Source organism: Pan troglodytes, chromosome 4 (genome assembly GCF_028858775.2).
Source record: "Pan troglodytes isolate AG18354 chromosome 4, NHGRI_mPanTro3-v2.0_pri, whole genome shotgun sequence".
Classification (NCBI taxonomy): domain Eukaryota; kingdom Metazoa; phylum Chordata; class Mammalia; order Primates; family Hominidae; genus Pan; species Pan troglodytes.
This window is the reverse complement of record NC_072402.2, coordinates 18,635,821-18,658,634: the sequence shown is the minus strand read 5'-3', so window position 1 is coordinate 18,658,634 and position 22,814 is coordinate 18,635,821. Positions and strand designations below refer to the sequence as shown.

General features: G+C 39.0%; 1 pseudogene; it reads left to right on the top strand.

Moving 5' to 3' along the window:
* Positions 1 to 22,324, top strand: part of LOC107972861 (histone H3.Y-like) — a 39,074-nt pseudogene extending 16,750 nt beyond the window's left edge.
* Positions 22,325 to 22,814: the final 490 nt, after the last annotated feature.

Here is a 22,814-nt window from a genome sequence, read left to right as displayed (position 1 = left end):
AAATTGAATAAGGAATGAAGAGGATGCCAGAGAAGGAGGAGTCAAAAACTATCCCCATATTTCTTCCTGGCATAGTAATCAAATGGTAGAAAGAACTCAGAAGAGGGAAGAGATTGGACGAGGAAGGTCAGGAATTGAGGCTTGGACATGTGGAGCTAGAGATTCTTTATGACAAGCAAATGAGATGACCAGATAAGAGGTTTGATGTCCTGGTCTGAGGCGCAGAGGGGAGATCAGATCATCACATCAGGAGTTTTTACGACTTAGGGTCTAAGCTGGTCATACCCAAGCTGGGGCTCACCATCTTCCACCAGAGTCTATATGACCCTCAACTATAGCATGAATTCTCTTGCCACTTACACTTTCTTCCTAGGTGATCTCTTCCTCTTCTCTGGTTTTAAACTGTGTCTTCAAAAAGATAGTCCTAAATTTCAGACTCCAGGCTGATTTCTCCTCAGGGCACCAGGATCTGGAGGGAGTGGCAGTATTTTGAAACACACTAAGAAATGAGAGAGCATTCTAGGAATGTGTTGCAGAATTTGAAGTCAAACTGGCAAATAAAAACCCAGCTACCAAAAATAACAATTATAGATTATGTGCATCGTCAATGATCATTTCTATATTTCTAAACCATCATGAGAAAAATGAAGAGAAAATAACAAGCAGAAACCTACTTTTTTTTAGTTGCTCAGAGGGCCACACAACGTCTTTCTCAAACAAGATGAACCTGAGAGAGGAGAAGGAGCAGGTTTCCAAGGGTAATATGTTTGGACAAGGGCAAGAAGGAAGAATCAGGTGAAAAAGAAAACTATTTCAGACAGAAATGCAGCATGGATGAAGTCACCGAGATGAGAAAGGTCAGAGCAGGCTTGAAAGACAGAAAAAGTGCGTATGAGGGAGAGAACATGTGGCACCCAGTGAGGCTGGAAAGGAAGCGGGAAGGAGGTTATGAGGGTCTTCCCAGCTCACCGTCACCTTGAAACCCACTCACAGCTTGGCCTAGATGGCCCTTCCCGCCTGCCTCCATCTTTCTCTGTGGGTTGATCTCTTACCACTTCCCAATACACCCTATGCTGTACCTCTTCTTTACCTTTGCTGGAATGCCCTCTTCTCTTACTCCCCTTTCTCTACCTTTCAATCTTTCTCTCATCTTTCAAGCATTAACCGAAATAGCAAGCAGAGGTGGTTGCTCCATCCTCTGGTATCTGTCGTATAATATTTGTTTATACTTCTATTTTCATGCTTGCTGCAATATATATGTAATTGACCTTTTATAGGCTACTAAAATATGATCTTCTCTAGTTCTTTTTGAACTAAAACACTCCTACTATTCTACTATTAACCAAATACATGTTAGTTATCTTTGTATCTTCAATGCCTAGTCTTGGCAAGTACTCAATAAATATTTCTTGAAGATGACACATTTGTAGGCAAGAGATTATTATTAATGGACTAAAATTTGTTTGGGCAGATGTAAACTGTATGAATTACATCAAAACAAATAGTGATAATCTATTCCGTGTTTTAAACTCTCTGCAATAAGGGCTGACATAATTTGCATTTTCTGACCTGAAAGAATTTTGTGCTTTTTGTTCACCACTATTCTAAGAGAGATAATGACTTCCTAAGCTAGTCTGGGTCTTTGAAACATTAACATAAATGTCTTATTTTGCTTCCTTTGATTCCTGCTTTCTGTTTCCCATCTCGCATTCATGGCCTGTTACTTCATCATTTGCATGATAATCTGAAAATAGGGAGAGCTGGTGTGGTAGAGTGGACAGAACAGGGGCTCTAGAGACCAGTTTACTTGCCTCCCCTGTCATTGTCAAACTATGTGAAAAAGCAATGGCTTTCACTACCATCTAGTTCCACTTACATAGCAGAATTAGGGAACTTTTTTCCTGTCATATTACATTATCCCTCCGGCAGTGACAGGTAGAGCTATCAGGTGTCCTGGCAATTGAAAAGGGGAGTATCCATATAGGTAGTTTTGGATGGAATTCAGAAAAATAAAACGGCACAAGTCAACAATTCTCTTGAAAGGATCATATCAGGAAGCCATGAAGAAAAGTTTTGTAGGTCCTTACACAGCTAATGTGCAGGCTTCTTCTGGGTGGCTATAGGGCATCAAAGTCATTGACTGGTTACTCGTACACTCACTTCCTACTTTTGGTCACAAACAATGCAGGGAAGTCCCTTAATACTGACTTGACTCTCCAAGTGACCCTCAAGGTTGATCCACACCTCCAAGGACACACCAACCACCTCCAAGGTCAAATCCCACCCAAATCTTTTTCCTCGCCCCAGCCAACATGCCCTCACCTCATCTCCTAGCAAGTTGGACTCTTGAGAATTTTTCCATCCCCTTTCCAATGCATTGTTATAATATAAATTCTATATCCTGCCTCCTTCAAGAATCTTCCCTTTTTATGCTCAAGAGGATTTCTTCTCAGCAAAATCAGGCTCTTGTAGACATTGATAGATTCTTTCTCTTGAATTTTTGATACAATAATCACAATTTACCTCAAGGTAAAGTGGATGTACAAGGAAGTGCTGAAGAGAAAAGCACATTAATAAATAGACAGCATTTCAAAGATTATCTTCCTTTGTATGTAAGTTCTCAGTCTTATTTACCTATATTAAAAATTGAAATATCTGCCTTTTCTGCCTCATGGGATTGTTGTAACAGTCACAAGAGATAATTTATAAAAATATCTTTAAAAATCAAAAACTAACAGATGTTGGCATGGATGAGTTGAAAAGGAAACACTTCTTTTACACTGCTGGTGGGAATGTAAATGAGTACAACCATTATGGAAAACAGCATGGAGATTCCTTAAAGAATAAAAGTAGAATTACCATGTAATCCAGCAATCCCACTACTGGTTATCTACCCAGAGGAAAAGAAGTGATTATATGAAAAAGATACTTTCACAAGCATATTTATAGCAGCACAATTCGCAATTGTAAAAGTATGGAACCAGCCTACATGCCCATTGAACAACAAGTGGATAAAGAAAACATGGTGTATATACACAATAGAATACTACTCAGCCATAAAAATGAATGAAATAATGGCATTTGCAGCAACCTGGATGGAGGTGGAGAGCATTATTCTAAGTGAAGTACCTCAGAAATAGAAAACCAAATGTCGTATGTTCTCACTTACAAGTAGGAGATAAGCTATGAGGACGCAAAGGCATAAGAATGATATAATGGTCTCTGGGGACTCAGGGGGAAGGATGGACAGGGTTGAGGGACAAAAGACTACACATTGGGTACAGGGTACACTGCTCAGGTACAGGTGCACCAAAATCCCAGAAATTACCACTGAAGAACTTATCCATGTAACAAAAAAACCACCCCTTCCCCAAAAACTATTGAAATTTTTAAAAAATTTAACTTAAAATGATTTGTGTGTACATATATTAGTGGAGCCTCATATTAGGTGGGGATTCAGTTCCCAAAGAACAAGGTAAAAATTCTATATGGTTAAAAAAGATTACTCTTGAACATTTCTTAAATTGTCGATAAAGAATAGCCTATGAGGTTTTGTGCCTAAACCTGTACTTTCATTCTGAGGCAAACTAAATGTTAAGAACCACTGAGCTAGATGGAAAGCACAAAAGAGAAATCTATATGTGTATTTTCAGGCATTCAAAGCATTTTATTTTTAAGAAAGCTACCAAGCCCTAGAGAATAGCTAGAAAATAGGCAGAGAATTTTAAATGTTCTCTTTTGCCTGCCAGGTTCAGTCCATTTCCGTTCATGTTAAGCCACTGTAATATTAATAGATTTGTTTTGGTTGTAAAGATGAAAGAAACTATTATCTAAACTTTTGCATTCTTCTATAACCATAAATATCAGGAGACACCACTGCAACACCCTAACTGGGCTACACCTCTCACTACACAAAAACAATGGCGCCAATCATTTAATGACTTCTTACTCTTAGGATCTTATTTTCTTTTGGACTCAGATACCAATAACTCATTTCTCACTTAAGTGCCAGACCATGGTGACAGCTTATAAGGCTCTCCTCACAACGTGGACACGGCTAGTAGGCATTATTCTCTAATTACAACCATCTGACACATAAGACCTATAGAGAGCTCTGGTGCCATTTATCTGGAAAGTTTTGGATGAGTGTAGAAAAGTTGAAAGTAAAACCTTTCTAGAAATTACAGCTAAAGAATTGGCCAGACCTTTCAAAACTGAAATGACCTCTTTCTCTATTAGTGGCAAAATAGGGAAATGCATGGCCTACATTTAGGAATCACTGCCGCTTTATTGTGCTATGTAAACAAAGATCCACCTTGTAAAAACTAGAGTTTTTACCTTACCTTAAATAGCACTAAAAGCTGCTCATCTAATGGCCATTAGGAATATGGTTTTCTACAATCCCATAGCTCTAAATTCCACCCTAGCCAGCATAGGAAGAGTGTGAGCTCTGAATAGCAAAAAATATGCACATTCCCAAAAAGGAATGGCCAAAGGTTGAGGAATAGGAACAAGAAAGGTAGATGTTTCGATAAAGGGGTAGAGAGATCTTCATTTTGATGGAACTATCTGTATCTTGATTGCAGTAGTAGTTACACAAATCTGCACATGTGATAAAATTGCTTGGAACTTTATATACACACAGTGAGTGCCTATAAAACTAGTGGAATATGAATAAATTCTTTGGATTGGACTAATGTCAATTTTCTGGTTTGGATATTATACTATATAGTCGGCAAGAGATTACTACTGAGGGTGACTGGATAAAGAATACATGGGAACTAATTCTAAATCCTAAAGACCTTTACTTTTGCTAATTAGTAGTCATAAGTTGCTATATTTAATTTTTCCAGCATCAAAAGCTATATGAACAGCTTTGTCATTTTGTCAATAGAAAAGCTTTAGAATTACCTTTTTCTCATTTTTTTCATGAAGGTATATAAAATGATGACTCTGATAGATTTATAACCCTAAAACTATATGTATAAGTGATTTTTTAGTCCATCAATACCCTGCATCATTTTTCCCTACATGTGGCTTCCCAACCATTTGTATCAGGGAACTTGTTAGAAATGCAAATTCTGTGTCCCTCCCAGACCTACTCCTGGTGGACTGGGGAAGGGCAGGGAATCTATGTTTAACAAAAATCCTCCACATGATCTGATGCACAGTAAGATTTGAGAACCAATGCTCCGCACCATCATTGCTGTAAGATATCTGGCAACGTTCACACTAAAAAGAGAAAGCACTACAAACAGACATGCAATTTTAATCTGTGCTGAAGGACCCTCTCTGTTGTGCCTCCAAAATATGTGAATTCCTGATAATCCCTGAAGACTCAAGCCCATCCTGCCAGGTCATAGAACTCTGATTGCTAATTTTAGCACAATTCTTAGAAATTCCATCAAGAATATGGAATGTAGACAAAGTCTGATTCCCTGATATACATTATAATTATGTTCAACCAGTGTTTGAAAATCATCGACTTTGCGATTGGGATTAATTTTACATCCTTACCTTATAATTCCCTCAATAAATATTCATTGATTATACTTTTCCATACTTCCCTGTTTAACACTAGAACGTCTTAAGAAAACCCACTAATTTCCATGACTAACAGAGTACTCTGATACAGGTAATTCAAATCGAATCCATAATCGCAGTCCTTTCTGTTTAACCTACAGCCAAGCACATGATCTTTCATTTGTTTATTCTAAGGACAGTAGATTTTCTTCTTAATTAACCTTTCTCAGGCTAATAGTAGCATGAGTTCACGCTGCTAGAATGGGACTAGTTAACCTGGAACATTCTCAGTCATACTAACAAGAAAAGAGAGCCCTAAAGCTAGTTACAATTAATTCCTAAAATGTGTAAACCATTGGTGAAAACTGAGGCTAAACTGAGCTTTTAACAGTTTCACTCTAGCCAGTCAGCGTCCTACTATGGGACGTCACCCAGCGGCTGGACTTGATCCACCTCCACGTTCATGCCAGATGCAGAACTCTTCACCTGGGACACTTCCTAAAATAATGTATCTTGCTTGCATTAGTGAAAGCACATTGAAACTCTTTGATCAGATAATCATACCATATTGTCCCAAATGCTTTAAAATTAATTAATTACAATCAAATATACCCAGGCTATTTGAATGTAAGCCCTTAAAATGTAGGAATCTCACAGAAAAAATGAAAGAATAGCTGTGGTCCCACACAGTGACTATTCCCAGTAGTTACCAATATTCAAACAAGTAAGAATAATACTGTAATTCACGTGTAATTTCAGGATGTCTCAAGTGAACAAAAGAAGTACACATATGGCTAGGCACAGTGGTTCACACCTGTAATCCAGCATTTTGGGAGGCCAAGGTGGGTGGATCACGAGATCAGGAGATGGAGACCAGCCTGGTCAACATGGTGAAACCCCGTCTCTACTAAAAATACAAAACATCAGCTGAGCATGGTGGCGTGCACCTGTAGTCCCAGCTACTCGGAAGGCTGAGGCAGAGGAATTGCTAGAACTTGGGAGGCAGAGGCTGCAGTGAGCCGAGATCGCACCACTGCACTCCAGCCTGGCCACAGAGTGAGACTCCATCTCTTAAAAAAAAAAAAAAAAAAAAAAAAAAAAAAAAGAAGTACCCATATTTACGAAATTCAGGCCTGAAAGCTATGCATTGAGAAACACTTCAACTCTTAGCAGACATCCACCTGTAACGTAAATAAACTATGAAAGAAAAAAAATTAGGATAAGGTGAGTAGGGACTATGAACAGGAATTTCATGTGGTAAAAGTATTCTGCAAAATGGTGACAGGCTTCAGGCAAACAGTGAGAACAAAACTTACTCCGTTGTTTTTTTTTTTTTCCAAAAAATTTTTTTCATTATTTTTATTGTAAAAATCAATATATGCTCATTGAGGCAAAATTCAGAAAGTAAAATTAAGTCAAAAATAAATAAATATAAGTACCCATAAAATTCTCAAAAGGGAAAGTGAGAATGATCTTGCTAAGTCTTTCACAATTATATGAAATATAACAGTGAAATATAATATTATATCCTGAGAGACGTCATGCTGGATAGCAATTTAAACAGAAAAAATGCAGTCCTTATTACAACAAAATTACTTTTCCATAAAGCACCACAGCAAACAAATATAGGAACTCAAATGGAACAATGAAATAATGAGATCACTGTGCCTCATTATTTATAACAGCAGAAATTTGTATTTGCTATGAGAAAAGCAATTATGAGCAATAAAGGAAGTATGATTGTAGCATGCACCTTCATTAATTCACTCAAAAAAATATGTATTAAGTGTCTGTGAAATGCTGGAGATACAGCAGTGAGCAAGAAATGAAGTCTCTGCCCCTAGGAAATCTCACGAGCTGATGGGTAAGACCGGGGCTGGATTTACCTGAAGCCAGTGAAGAAAACCTTCAGGTCCACTCCCTTGCACAGTGCTCTCTGCGACATTTTCTACCTCATTTTGTACAATAAGTCAGAAAGTTCTTGGAAACAGCGACTTTAAGCTGAATGACATACCACAAATCCAACTTTACACTGACAAATTGATGTAAACGAGAGGGAAGTTCCTACTGCATATTTCTGGCCACAAAAGCATCAGCAAACTCCTAAATAAAAACCAAAACACTCCTGCTATTAACCAAATAAATGTTAGCTATGCAAATATTTAATAGACATACATATATGTAATAATTAATAAATATATTTAATAAAAATAAGATAATTATTTACCCAATTATTCCAGCTCAGGGTCGTGATTAGCCAGAGCCAATCTCAGCAGCTCAGGGTACAAGGTTGGGGAGACAGGCTTGGACAGGACAACAACCCATCACGGGGTTCAGTCACACTCACACCCACACTCGCTCACACTGGGACAATGAGGATGTGCCAGTTCACCTAATGTGCACGTCTTTGGGATTGGAAGGCAACCTGAGAACCCAGAGAAAACCCTGCGGATCGGGGGAGAAGGTGCCAGCTCCACACAGACAGTGGTCCCTCTGGGAGTCAGTGTTTTTGCTCATCAGTGTTATTATGAAATGATGTTGAACAAAACAGCATTATTCAAGGACTTGCTGTACTCATAATTTCAAATTATTTTCTTTAAAAGGATCACCAGAATCGTGTTAGCTTCAGACCCCACAAAACCTGGATTTGCTCTCGAATTAGATAATAGTGAACAACTAAAAATATAAATAAACAAGATACTTTCAGGTACTGACAAGGGCTCCGCAGGAATGAGAATAAGCTGATTTAATACAGAATGGCAGGGCTATTTTTAAAAAGGAGATCAGGGAAGAACTTATGAACTGAGACCTAAATGAAAATGCCTTAGATGAATTTAGAAAAGCAACAGCCAAAAAGGTTTAAACATTACTTTGCATTGAATTTATTTACACACTTAACATGGACTAGAGAAAAATTTTATTATTGTAGAATGATGTTAAATTTAGAAAGATTAATTATAACTGCAGAAGTTAAACCCTGCTCATATTTTGTTTTCCACAGGTTAGCACAGCAGAACTCATGAAAATGGATCTCTTTTATGACTTGCAGACCTAACAATAAATACATTGGTATTTGTTTTAGTTATTTTTATTCTAAAGTCTCACGACTCTTCTACAGACATTTTAATATTTAAAAATGAATACAAATACAAATATATATACATACATATATATGTGTGTGTATATATATACACACACACATACACATATATACATACTTCCTGAGACTACTTTAGCAAACCTAGTGACCTAAATCACTCTGAATTAAAATATAATGTGTATGTATGTATGTGTATCTAATTCTAGTTTTATAATTGTTTTGATTATCATTATTACCTATACACCTGGGGAAATAAGCAGAAAAAAAGTTTATATTGAAAATAAGAGGCCGGGCACGGTGGCTCACGCCTGTAATCCCAGCACTTTGGGAGGCTGAGGCGGGCGGATCATGAGGTCAGGAGATTGAGACCATCCTGGCTAACACGGTGAAACCCCATCTCTACTAAAAATACAAAAAATTAGCTGGGCGTGGTGACAGGCGCCTGTAGTCCCAGCTACTCGGGAGGCTGAGGCAGGAGAATGGCGCGAACCCGCAAGGCGGAGCTTGCAGTGAGCCAAGATCGCACCACTGCACTCCAGCCTGGGCGACAGAGCGAAACTCTGTTTCAAAAAAAAAAAAAAAGAAAGAAAAAGAAAATAAGGGGTAGGACTAATGTTCATGTAGTCTTTAAATGACTTTAATATCCTCTCCTGTAAATGGGATAATTAGGAAGTAGGAAATAGTTGGCTTCTAAACATTTTTCAGCTCTAATAGCAATATAAAAATATTAACTATGGTAGTTTATATTCATACTCGCCAACTAGGAGATATATATATATACACACACACACTCTCTCTCTCACACACACGTGTGTTCGTGTGTGCGTGTGTGTGTGTTTTAGAGACAGAGTCTCAATCTATTGCCCAGGTTGGAGTGCTTACTGCAGCCTTGACCTCCTGGGCTCAACCGATCCTCTAACCTCAGCCCCTCAAATATAGCTAGAACTAGAGGCATGTGACACCTTGCCAGGCTAATTTGTTTATTTTTTGTAGAGACAGGGTCTCACCATGTTGGCTAGACTGGTCTGGAACTCCTGGGCTCAAGCCATCTGCCTCCCAAAGTGCTGGAATTACAGGCGTGCACCACTGTGCCCAGCCTACAGAAATAGAAATACTTTGCTTAAGTTAGGGGTCTTTTACCTCTACCTTTTTTTCTCCATAAAAATGTTTTTGTCAGCCAGGCGCTGTGGCTCATGCCTGTAATCCCAGCACTTTGGGAGGCTGAGGCAGGCAGATCACAAGAACAAGAGATCAAGACCATCCTGGACAACATGGTGAAACCCGGTCTCTACTAAAAATACAAAAATTAGCTGGGTGTGGTGGTGAGTGCCTCTAGTCCCAGCTACTCAGGAGGCTGAGGCAGGAGAATCACTTGAACCCGGGAGGCGGAGGTTACAGTGAGCCAAGATTGCGCCACTGCACTCCAGCCTGGGGGACAGAGAGAGACTCAGTCTCAAAAAAAAAAGGTTTTGTTCTGTGTAAAATGCTGACACTACTACATCTGTACTTCTGAGTTCTGAATCCCCAAGTAAACATTTATAAGCATTTTCTTACCTAGTATTAACTTCCAAATCAAGGCATTTCAAGCTGAGATCTACGTGCAACATATTCATGTTGCTAGAATCAATTAATCAAAATTACTTCCATCAGACTCGCATCTAATTCCAGAATTGTGATTTTCTTTGTAATAATGAGAAGCATATGGAGGTCTCAATGATGCCTACTACAGTTGATGAGGAGAATAAATAAAAAGAAAAACAGAATGAGAAAGATCAAGAGTCACAGGGAAAAAGGAGAGGCAGAAAGAATAACAGAGAGACCAATCTGCACAGGGAAGGAGAAGCTCGGGACTGAGAAGGCAGCCACTCTGAGTCTTTCTTTGGCTTTTCTTCTATCAGTGAGCTGAACTCCTACTCACTTTTTAGTACAATGATCAACTCCATTGCTGGTGCCTTGAATTCACTCCTGAGGTCAATGGCAGTCTTGTGTCTTATTTCCTTTCAACTACGCACCATCTAATTGTCTGTGGCCCTCAGTTGTAAGGCAAACAAATCCCTAATCCATGATTCAATATCTGGACTCCTCCAGGTGTTTGAAGGTGTCTAGGTTAGCAGTGCCCAACATTTTCAGCACCAGGGATTGGTTTCATGGAAGACAATTTTTCCATGGACCATGGTGGGTGATGGTTTTGGAATGATTAAAGCACATCACATTTATTGTGCACTTTGTTTCTATTATTATTATGTTGTAATATATAATGAAATAATTATACAACTCATCATAATGTAGAATCAGTGGAAGTCCTGAGCTGGTAACTAGAGGGTATCATCTGGGTGTGATGGAAGACAGTGACACCCCAAGTCTGTTGCTTATGTCCAGTCTACTCTGAAATCTTGTTTTGGTTGCTGTCACTACAGAAAACTGTCCTTCACAAAGTAAGAAGCTGGAAATGAAGCAGGCTTTTCAGTGCTTTTGTGGCCATCTCAGGATATTTCACCTCGGCTTTAACCCAGAACATATGGAGATTTGAAGTTGTCTCAACATGCTTTCAAGGCCACTGTCATTTGCAATCTCAAGCCGTTAATCCTCTTCTAGCATGGACAAAGTGGATTCCTCTGGTTTATTTACAAATGGGAAGCAGATCCTTTCCTTCCCAGTTCAGGGGTCTTTTATCATTGGGAAGTAATGCTCAAACTGTTTTGAAACCTGAAGTAGGTAATCATATACCACCTGGGAAAAAGAAGGCTCTGGCTCAATCTCTTTCAAAATTCCTGCTAATGATTGAATCTTGTAAAAAAAAAATGTTCACTCATCACCCTCATAATTCCAATTTGGCTTTGAACATAGCCACTTTTTCTGCCGACTTGAACACACTTGTCATTCTACCCTGAAGTGACAGATTGAGTTTGTTGAGCAGGTTGAATACGTCACATGAGTAAGCAAGTTTTGTGGCCCATTCTGTGTCACTGAAATGTGCTGCCAGTGGTGACTTTTTCTAAAAGAAATCTCTGGAGTAGCTCTCATAACTCAAAAACTCTGGCCAGTGATCTACCTTTAGAAAGCCATCTCAGTTCTAGGTGTAAGAGAAGACAGGTGTGCTCCGCATCCATCTCCTCACAGAGCTTAGTGAACAGACATAAGTTGAGGGTATGTACTTTAATGTGGTTGATAATTTTAACTACATTCTGCAAAATGATGTTAAGTTCAGCTGACACTTTTTGGCTTGCCAGCATTTCTCTACGGATGACACAGTGCATAGACTCACATTCAGAAGCAACCTCTTTAACCCAAGCAGTGAAACCAGAAAGCTGTCCAGTCATGGCCACTCTATCCATGCATATACCAACACAAAACGACCAGTTAAGTTTTCCTGATATGTAATCATTCAAAGACTTGACTAGTGCTGCAGCTCTGGTGTTGGTTGGCAAGAAAAGTGCACACATTACCTCATGCACATCCTCCTGAAAATATATTGCACAAAAATAAGCATTGTTGGCCTGGGCAGTGGCTCATGCCTGTAATCCCTGCACTTTGGGAGGCTGAGGCAGGTGGATCACAAGGTCAGGAGTTCGACACCAGCCTGGCCAAGATGATGAAACCCCGTCTCTATTAAAAATACAAAAATTAGCCAGGCGCGGTGGTGGGCACCTGTAATCCCAACTACTCGGGAGACTGAGACAGGAGAATTGTTTGAACCCGGGAAGCACACTTCAGCCTGTGCAACAGAGACTCCATCTCAAAAACAAACAAACAAGTATTGTTACATTGTTGTCAACATCAGTAGACTCATCAACCTGGATTGCTTACCACAGTGACTCATTAATCCTCTCTAACAATGGTGTCTCAGTATCTTTTATTTTATCAATTCATTTAGTTATGGTTCTGGCTGAAAGAGGAACATGTACCACCTTTTGAACTGCAGTGTCTCCTAAAAGTTTACAACAAATGTCCTTAGCAGCAGGCAGGATCAACTCTTCACCAACAGTAAAAGGCTTCTTAGCTTTAGCAATGTGGTTAGCCGCAAGAATGATGCTGTCAGTGCAGACGCATCTGATGCAGTGGTGGCCTTCAATAATTGCTTCTCTTTGTGTTCACATTTTTTTTTTCATTTGAAAAACTCCAAAGGCTTGTCTTTTAATGCAGAGTGGTTGGTCTCCATGAGACAAAGCAGTTTTGAAGGTTTCGTGGCTTCATTGGATAGGTGATCACCACATATTATACAAAGTGGGTTTGGAGACTGTGAATCACCTTTTGCATTGAACCCATAATTTTAGTAGGATTCTCGGTATTTTCTTTTAAATGCAGCTTTCTTTTTGTTAGCAATCTTAGTGTCTTCTTCTGTCTCATCATTGGGTCTTTCCTCCTTTTCAAAGAAGCTCTCCAGTGATGTTTCTTTTTTACTCATTTTGGCTAGAGTTAGCTCATGAGTTTGCCAAAACTTGACTGAGACAAGTGTGCAGTGCAAGAAAGAGGCATGGGCAGAAGTGGTAAATAAAATAATGACAGGGCCACATGTGGGCTAAAATAACTGTCACATTCGGACTTAAAGCCTGCCAACAGATGCAGCTTAATTGTCACTTGCCACTCACTGATAGGATTTTGATATGAGTCTGTAAACAATTGATTTATCATGCTGTCTGAGCGGTCAAACCTCTCTGCTAATGTTCATCTTATATGCAGCCGCTCCCCAGCACTAGCATCACTGCCTCGGCTCCACCTCAGGTAATCAAGCAGTAGAGTCTCATAAGGAGCACTCAGCCTAGATCCTCGCATGCATAGTTCACACTAGGGTTTGTGCTCTTATGACAATCTAATGCTACTGCTGATCTGACAGGAGGCAGAGCTCAGGCATTAATGTGAGTGATGGGGAGCAGCTATGAATACAGATGAAGCTTTGCTCACTTGCCCACTGCTCACCTCCTGCTGCACAGCCTGGTTGTTAACAGGCCACGGACTAGTACTGGTTCATGGCCTGGAAACTGGGGACCCTGGTGTAGGTCATAAAATTCTGATTCCTGATAGCCAGCTCTATGCTCTAGTAAACTATACCCCTTCCCTTCAAGGCATCTAATTTTAGTTAAAAGAAGATTGTATTTGTTTTCATGTGTATCAGTGGTGACATAATATTTCTCTAAATGCAATAATTATATGTTGGACACATACCACATGTATGTTTGATGGAATACAGAATTTCCATAAGATAAATGATAATGCAATAGTCATTACTATCTCATCATTTCTACATGGTCTTCTGTGTTTAGAAATATAAGAATTCTAATTACCATAATACTTTATAGTACTAGTTTACATATAATTATAGTATGTATACGTATATATTAGTTTGATATGTCAAGTCTGTTAAAAGTTAAAGATTTGGTAACTGGATATTTTCAATCTAGGGGCTCAGAAAAACACAGTACTTCAGTGCCAAAGAGGAAAAATTAAAAGACGCAAAGAAGGAAAAGCGTTGACTGTAGTTAAAAGAATGCAGTGGTTATGGTGTAAGCAAAGAGATACAAAATCAAAAGAATCAATTCAGCATGTTCAAACTGAATAAATTTTTTGACCTTATGAAAAATGCATTATCAACAAAGATAATGCCTTAGATAAAAAGCTACTTTTAAAAACTGGCTTCTTTGGTGCCATAGGAGCCAGACCTTTGTTGGTCCTCTAGTCCCCTGCTGCACAAGGTGTGACCTACACCAGCCCCACAGCAGCACCAGCCTCAGATGGAAGCCCATTAGAAATGAGGAATCCCACTCCAGCCTGGGTGACAAAGCGAGACTTCAAAAAAAAAAAAAAAAAGGAAATGAGGAATCCTACGGTCCCCTCCACACCTGCTAGAACAAAACAAGTATGTAGAAAACTAGGATCTGTCATATTGTTGATTTCTGGTAGCCACGAATATAAATTATTTTCATAACATAATTTAGAAATATAATTAAAATCACATAATTTCTATAGAACTGAGATATAATAAGTAGACCATGGGTGCCAATGAAGGTCATTTATTAGATAACTTGTATATTTAAAACCTAGAGAATAGAAGGACAATGAACAGGAAAAATAAAACATCTGTTTCAAAAATAATTTCTGGATCTTGATAAGAAACTACTGCTATTAATAGCAAAGGTGCTGACATTTTCAGATACAGAGGTGAATTTTCAGCTTCTGAAGACACCCATGAACATATGACAATATAATTATTATACACTTAAATGTCAAAAGATTAACCTTTTAGTTTCTACAGCAATTATTACATAATTATCAAAAACTCTTTATGATGTGTTAGACAGTAACTACATCAATTCTAAACCTGGTTCTTCTACACTCCTTCCTAGATGATTCCATAGGTTTTAGTGGATTTCACTACTAAAACCACTTTTTTCTTATTTCTATCCAAATAATCTCTGAAAGATATTAATCTACACTAGTATCAAAATGTTAACAGGAAACCAACGGAAATAAAAACCAATATAGTAAAATGGCACAGCCACTATGGTAAACAGTACGGCGGTATCTAAAAATATGAAAAATAGAATTACCATATGATTTAGCAATTCCACTTCTGAGTATATACTCAAAAGAATTGAAAGCAGTTTGGAAGAGTTATTTGCATACCCATGGTCTTAGCAGCATTATTTATAACAGCCAAAAGATAAAAGCAACACAGGTGTCCAACAACCAACAACCAAGGGGAGAATGGATAAAGAAGATGAGGTATTATAATATATGCATGCAATAAAATATGATTGGGCTTTATAAGGAAGAAAATTCTGTCATCTGCTACAACATGGATGAAACTTGAGGACTTCATTCTAAATGAAATAAACCAGTCACAGGAAGAAAGATACTGTATAATTCCCCTTACACAAGGCACCCAGACTAGTCACACTGATAGAGACAGAAAGTAGAAGGGTGGTTTCCAGGCGCTATGTGGAAGGGGGGAAAAATGAGTTGGTACTTAATGGATATAGAATTTCAGTACTTCAAGATGAAGAATGTTTTGAATATTGGTTGCACAACATGTGTATGTAGTTAACACTACTGAACTGTACACTTACAAACTGCTAAGGTGTTAAAAACTTTATGTTATGTGTATTTCACCACAATATTTTTTTATTTTTTTATTTCATTTTATTTTATTTATTTTTTTTTTGAGACAGGGTCTCACTCTGTCACCAGGCCTCCTGAGTAGCTGGGACTACAGGTGCCCACCATCACGCCTGGCTAAGTTTTGTAATTTTAGTAGAGACAGGGTTTCACCATGTTGGTCAGGCTGGTCTCGAACTCCTGACCTCAGGTAATCTGCCCGCCTCAGCCTCCCAAAGTGCTGGGATTACAGTCATGAGCCACCGCGCCCGGCCAATTTTTTTTTTTTTATTTTAAAGGGGAAAATAAACCGATGCAGAAGGACATACATAGCTAGGTGTTTATTGTAGCATCATTTACAATAAACACTAGAAATAAGTGAATGTCATGACAAGGAAAATGGCTGAATAATTTGCCATCTAATAATATGAAGACATTGACTTAAGGTAAATTAGTTGATTTGGAATAATTTCCACAAAGTAAAACTATTATAAATGAATAAAGTAAGATGAAGAATATTGGGTATATATGATCACTTTATGAAAAGCAAGCAACCAACAAATGAAATAATATAATACAAATTATACTAGTCACTGACATTATTGAACACTCATTACACACCAGGTACCTTTCTAAACACGTAACATGAAATAATGCACTTAATCTTCACAAATGCCGTTAGCCCAGTTTTCAAATAAATCAGCTGAGTTACTGAGAGGTTAGAAAGATTCTCCAAGGTCACACGGTAAGTGTCAGAGACAAGGTGCAAATCCAAGAAGTTGACCTCCAGAAGCTCGTCCTTAAATGTGTGTGTGTATATACGCATGTGTGTGTGTGTCTTTTTATATATGATTCCAGATGAAATATATGGAATAATATGTAATAGGCTGATGTGCATTCTCTGGAGTAGAGACAGGAATGCCAATGTGGCTGAAAGGAAAAAGAAAGGCAGGGTGGGAATCAGGGAAAAAAAGAAGAGAGCCAGAAGCATAAATGGAATGGCCATATTTGTGCATTTATGTAATATCACATATGTGTAAGAGGAAACATCGAAACTCAAGAAAAGAACAATGAAAAATGTATTCCCAGGAATAACTGTACTTTGGCTTTTTGAAACTTTGGTAATGCTATTTCGGAAAGTGAAATTTGAAATTCTCAGGCAATATTATAGATTTCTATAATTGCACTCATTTTGTATATTTCAACAATTAAATAAAAATCAAATATTTGTGACATTTTATATATGCCTTCTATCTTGTTTTCAAAAGTCTGAGATAGTCTTATCAATGGTTCAAACATAACAGCAAATATTAATTCATAATCTGTACAATGACAATAGATGTTTTGAGAGGAGAAATGCGTGCCTCATAGTCAAACCAGTGCAGAAGACACAGCATTAACGTTAAACAGAATATTTTTAGTCAGTTCACCTTACATAATTTACTATGTTGATGTTTACTGCAAATCTCTAAAAGGGATTAAAGTATCCATCATCTTCCAACTTTTTTTGACTAGAGAGAACTTTTTCCCGTGCCTCTTAAACATTGTGCAAGAAAAAAAAAAGATTTCACACAGCAGAATCTAGGAGCCTCTTACCTACAATATAACTTTTCTTAACCTTCAAAACTGCCATAAATTCCCTGTGAAACAAGGCAATGGGAGATATAAATACAGAGATACAGAGAGGTTTTGCTTATTTGTTTTCCGTTCACCAAGTTATGTTCTCACATTTGATATTTTATCACACATAAGATATTAATACCAGAAAAGCAAATATGAGCTCAGCCATGTATTTCATTTATCTTTTTGAAAACAAGAAGTTTACTCACATCAGTCAGTTCTTGACCCATAGTATCATAGCATTTGATTTTTGTCTGTGAGTTTCATATTATTCAAAAATTAATCTGTCTGAAGCTATTTTTATGTTAATGTCTATTTTATGTCCTTTCACTATGTTGAAAGTGTTGGCCAGTCATAACACATTCAATAAAAAAGCCCCAAAAATCAATCAACTAAGACCCCAACAGAATACTACCCTGGTGCAAGAATACCTTACACTTTTCTCTACCAAGGGAATCAGAAAATCTACAGGGTCTAAAATATGTGTAAGGGAATAGAAACAAAAAGAAAGAGGAAAGATTTTGTAACCTGGCCAAAGAGATAATTTCCACTAATGAGCTGCCATTGTTACAGGCTGTACAAACATTTGATTTAAAAGGACTTTATTGCTGTACTTCCTAAAGCTCACTTTTAAGATTGTAAGCATACTCCTGCTCTTTGAACTTTACTAGGTTTTCATGCTGTGATTTGACTACATGCTCTCCAAAATTCATGTTGACACTTAATTCCCATTGTGTTGGTATTAAGAGATGAGGCCTTTAGGTTGGTGATTAGGCCGTGAGAGGTCCACCCTCATGAACAAATTAGCATTCTTACAAAATGGTCACAGGCCACTCTTGCCCTTCCTCCTTCCACCACATGAGGAGAGTCATAAGGTGGCATTTTGAAACCTGAGAGTAGCCCTCAGCAGACACCACTGTTGGCACCCTGATCTTGAACTCCCAGCCTCCAGAACAGTAAGAAATACATTTCTGTTCATTATAAATTACCCAGCCTAAGATATTTTGTTATAGCAGTGCAAAGGGGCTAAGACACAGGAGAAAACTGATGTGAAAGAACTCTGAAGAATTCTTAAACCTATTTAGTAAGTTTATTATTAAAACTGAAGATAATGGGAATTAATAGGGTTCAATGATAGATATTCCCAATTGTTCATCAAAATCTGTCTTCCTGTCTTCTGGGCATGCGGCCGTCCAGCCTCATTTGATGTTAACTTCAGCCATGTGTCCACTCTTATGCCAAGTTCCACTCTCAGGCCTAGCTCAACATTCCATGGGCAGTCCCCTCCCAGACTCTCTTCTCCTCAGTGTCAACTAGAGTGTTTTGCAGACAAATTTTCCTCACAAAAATGATGACAAGACAGCAATGGAATAATTGAATTGCAACAAATCTGGATCCCTGAATAAATAACAGTGTGGAGCAGAGCTACTCATCAGTCTGGAAAACTCAACTCAGTCTGTTAAGCAGGAGATAAATAAATGTGAATTACTGAATTATACTATACAGAAAGAATGTCACTACCTAAGTTTAAGTCCCATATTTGCCACTGCCTGACTGGGTGAGTTCAGACAAGTTGTCATTTCCTAATTTCTAAAATGAGAGTGTCTGGCCACATCAGTGCTTTGACAACAGTGTCTCATAGAGCCCTAATTCTCACATTTTTTAAATTATTTCAGAGGGTAGTTTTGGTGGTAGATGAAAGGACATGAGTTAGTGAAGTAGGAAGACATAAGAATCCTTACAATGTTGGTTTACAGACCCCAATTTTTTTCCCTCATCAACTAGTGCAACGCTCTGTTTGACACACTGGGCATTCAAGTATATGAATAAAGAATTCTGCAATTAGAAATATTTATCAAAACCACTAAGCTATAAAATGAATAACATACGCTTACATTCTGCCATTCTGTATTTTTAGTTGTTCAGTTTCTTAGTAACGATGCAGATTTTTCTCTAAAACATCTGTGCACTTTTACTTAATTGCACTTGTGATCAGTGACACATATTTCATAAGTGACCTGACAAAGTTAGTCATAGAGTCCATAGTCATAAAATGTAATTTTCTTTGTGCAAATTAACTAGGCTATCCAGGGATCTAAGATACAATCTTGACCTCATTAATTTTGTACTTGAATCAACTTACAGGGGAAAAAAAGAGGTAAGAAATATTTTGCTGTATTAAATGAGTTTTTCATATCCATTTGGTGCCTTCAGTTTGTTGTGGCAGAATTCTGGACAACAAGTAACAAAAATAATTGTTCTGTGATGTATTAATGTCTTTTAAACTCAATACTCCACCCTATGGCCCTCGTAATGGTGTCCATTGCATATGTCATTGGCAGCCTTTCCTTTGACTCACTGACAATCAGAATCTAATCTCTCTGGATTCTCCAGGGTTATTTTGAAGAGTTATCATTTCTTGGTGATAACATTTCAATCCTCTAGACTACACAATTTAATACTCATCAACTTATGTCTAACACTCAAATCATTATCACTCATTATACCATTATATATATTTACTCTGATTTCTAACAATTTATCTATACTCACCCTCTCTGTAGACATATTCAATTATCTTTATATATATTTATTTATAAAAACTAAACATTCTTTGATATTAAATATTGATCAAAATTTACAGCTCCTGCTACCAAAGCACTTGGAGCTAATGCCATGGGATTTATTTTTAATAATACATTCTTTTCAATCAAATCATTAGTATTAAAAGACATAATATACATACAAATTGTAATGGTGTTACTTATTTTGTTACTATAGATCTCATAAAATTTCTTGTCTGCGAATGGCATGCATTATATGGATGAGTGTTGCTTTCTGCTACAAGTGTCAGAAAAGTGTAAGATGGACTGAAACAGGAATTTTGTTCTCATGAACCCCCCTGGAGGTATCACCTGTTAACTCACATAAATGGCTCAATAAAGTCAGGGATGGCTTCTCTGTCATTTCCATCCTGGGCAATGGAAAGATGGCTCAATCCAGCCATCACATCCAGGTCCAAGACTGAGGAGGAGCCAAGAAGAGCATCAGTGATATTCACACAGGATCATTTTATCAGAAAAGCTTCCGCTTTCCCATGAGCCTCTCTGCAGTTTCCAATATGTGTTTCGTAGCAGAGAATAATGCCCCAGGAACATCCCTGCCAGAGAGAAATGTCAGCTAGAGGAGTGGCTACTTAGATTTTTCACATTCTCTTTCCTGGTGCTATGTACCATCAGAGCACCTGATAAAACAACTTCATGCCTCATCAACTGCATAAGACACAACTTTATTAAAACATATTTTTATTATAAATACTTCCATTACTATCATAAAATGTGAACTGTCAGAATCTCTGTTGCAGGCAGAATTCTGGATGACCACGGTATTAGTCTGTTGTCACACTGCTATAAAGAAATACCTGAGACTAGATAATTTATAAAGAAAAGAGGTTTAATTGACTCACTGTTCTGAATGGCTGGGGAGGCCTCAGGAAACTTACAATCGTGGCAGGAGGGGAAGCAAATACGTCCTTCTTCACAAGGCAGCAGGAGAGAGAAGTGCAAAGAGTGAGAGGGAAGAGTCCCTTATAAAACCATTAGATCTTGTGAGAACCCACTCACTATCCCAAGAACAGCATGGGGGAAACTGGGGAACTGCCCCCATGATTCAGTTACCTCCACCTGGTCTCTCCCTTGACATGGGGAGTATGGGGACTATAGGGATTACAATTCAAGATGAGATTTTATGTGGTGACAACAAAACCGTATCAACCACCACCTATGATCCATCCCATAATGCATACTCCAGATATCTGCCCCTCTTTTGAGTGTTGGAGGAACCCATGAACTTAGTTTTTCATACCTTGATTAGGTTACAAATCTGTGAACCCGTAAATACAATGGAAGGTAACACCACCCTTGGGTGTGGCACAACCCATAGACTTGATAAGCTTTTACTGTGGGGGGGAGAGGGGTGGAGGGAGGAGAACCTCATTGGTGCTCCTTGCCCTGCCTCCAACTTCAGGATGATGCAGAGATCCTTTGAGCTGACACCTGGGCATGTCATCCCCTTACCCCCAGGACTGCACTCAGCCCTGACCAGCTACTTTGTAGGGTGGGATGGGGACAGCTCATTCTCATTAGATTAAAAATCTCGTGAAGCAATGAGTGCAATGGAAGCTAGCCAGGTGGCTCTAATGCAATCATCGCAGCGAATTATAAGACTCTAAACTTGGTTGAGACCACAGAGCAAGACTAGCTGCAAGAAGATTCCCACTGCGGGTGCGTAGACCTCGGAAGCCCAGGACCCCACAGGGCGAACGAGCAGCCTGACTTCTGACCCGCAGACCTGTGAGCAGGTAAGTCTAGGGCTGGATTCAAAGGAGCTAAGCGTGAGGGTGCATCTTCTGCACGGATCTCAACTCACAGGCTCTCTGAATCCTGTCCACAAACCCACCGCCCTCGCTCCCTGACGCCAGAGCTGCCTGCAGCTGGCCAGGCTCAGCCCAAGGACAGGGGAGAGGCCGCGGCCCTGCACCACAGTGGACATCAAGCAGAACACCCGCAAAGCCACCACCTCGGACGCCCCCAGGAAGCCCCTGGCCACCAAAGCTGCCGGCAAGAGGGCGCCGCCTACAGGAGGGATCAAGAAGCCCCACGGCTACAGGCCTGGCACCCTGGCACTCTGCAAAATCAGAAAGTAGCAGAAGTCCACTCAGCTGCTCCTGCGCAAGCTGCACTTCCAGCGCCTGGTGCGCGAGATCACCCAGGCCATCAGCCCGGACCTGCGCTTCCAGAGCGCAACCACTAGCGCCCTGCAGGAGCCCAGCAAGGCCTACCTGGTGCGCCTCTTTGAAGACACCAACCTGTGTGCCATCCATGCCAGGCACGTGACATGACAATTATGCCCAGAGACATGCAGCTGGCCCGCTGCCTCCGTGCAGGGGGTACTTAAGAGCCCACGCTCCTGGGATACCTTGCACTCTAGACGGCTTCGTTTCTGTTTTGTTATGTGTTTTTTTTTTTTCTCTTCTTTCAGTTACTGGTAGTTCTGATGTTAGAAGTTTTATTCCGTTCTGGTTTCTTTTCCCCCATGGGGTCCAAAAGTAGCTAAGAATATGATTGGGAGTGGAAACATAAGCAGAAATCACAGGTAGTGACTGTGTTTCTATTTGCTTTTATTTGTAAACTTTTATTCTGCATTGAGGGTCTAATGCATTAGTGTTGAGTGGAAATGTCTCAGTGAGCAAGTTTCAGCACTTCAACTCTACATCTATTGTCAATACATTTGCTCTTTTGTTTGGAGAATGCCTCATTTAGACTATTTACAAGCAAATACATTTCTTCTTGATGGAAACTCGATATTTGTCGCACTTGATCAAACAGTAGATGAGACCCACACTTTGAAGTTTTCTATATACAGCTACATGGTTTCAATGTTCCCTGTCTCCTGGGCTGTTCCTGCTAGTTTGCTATGA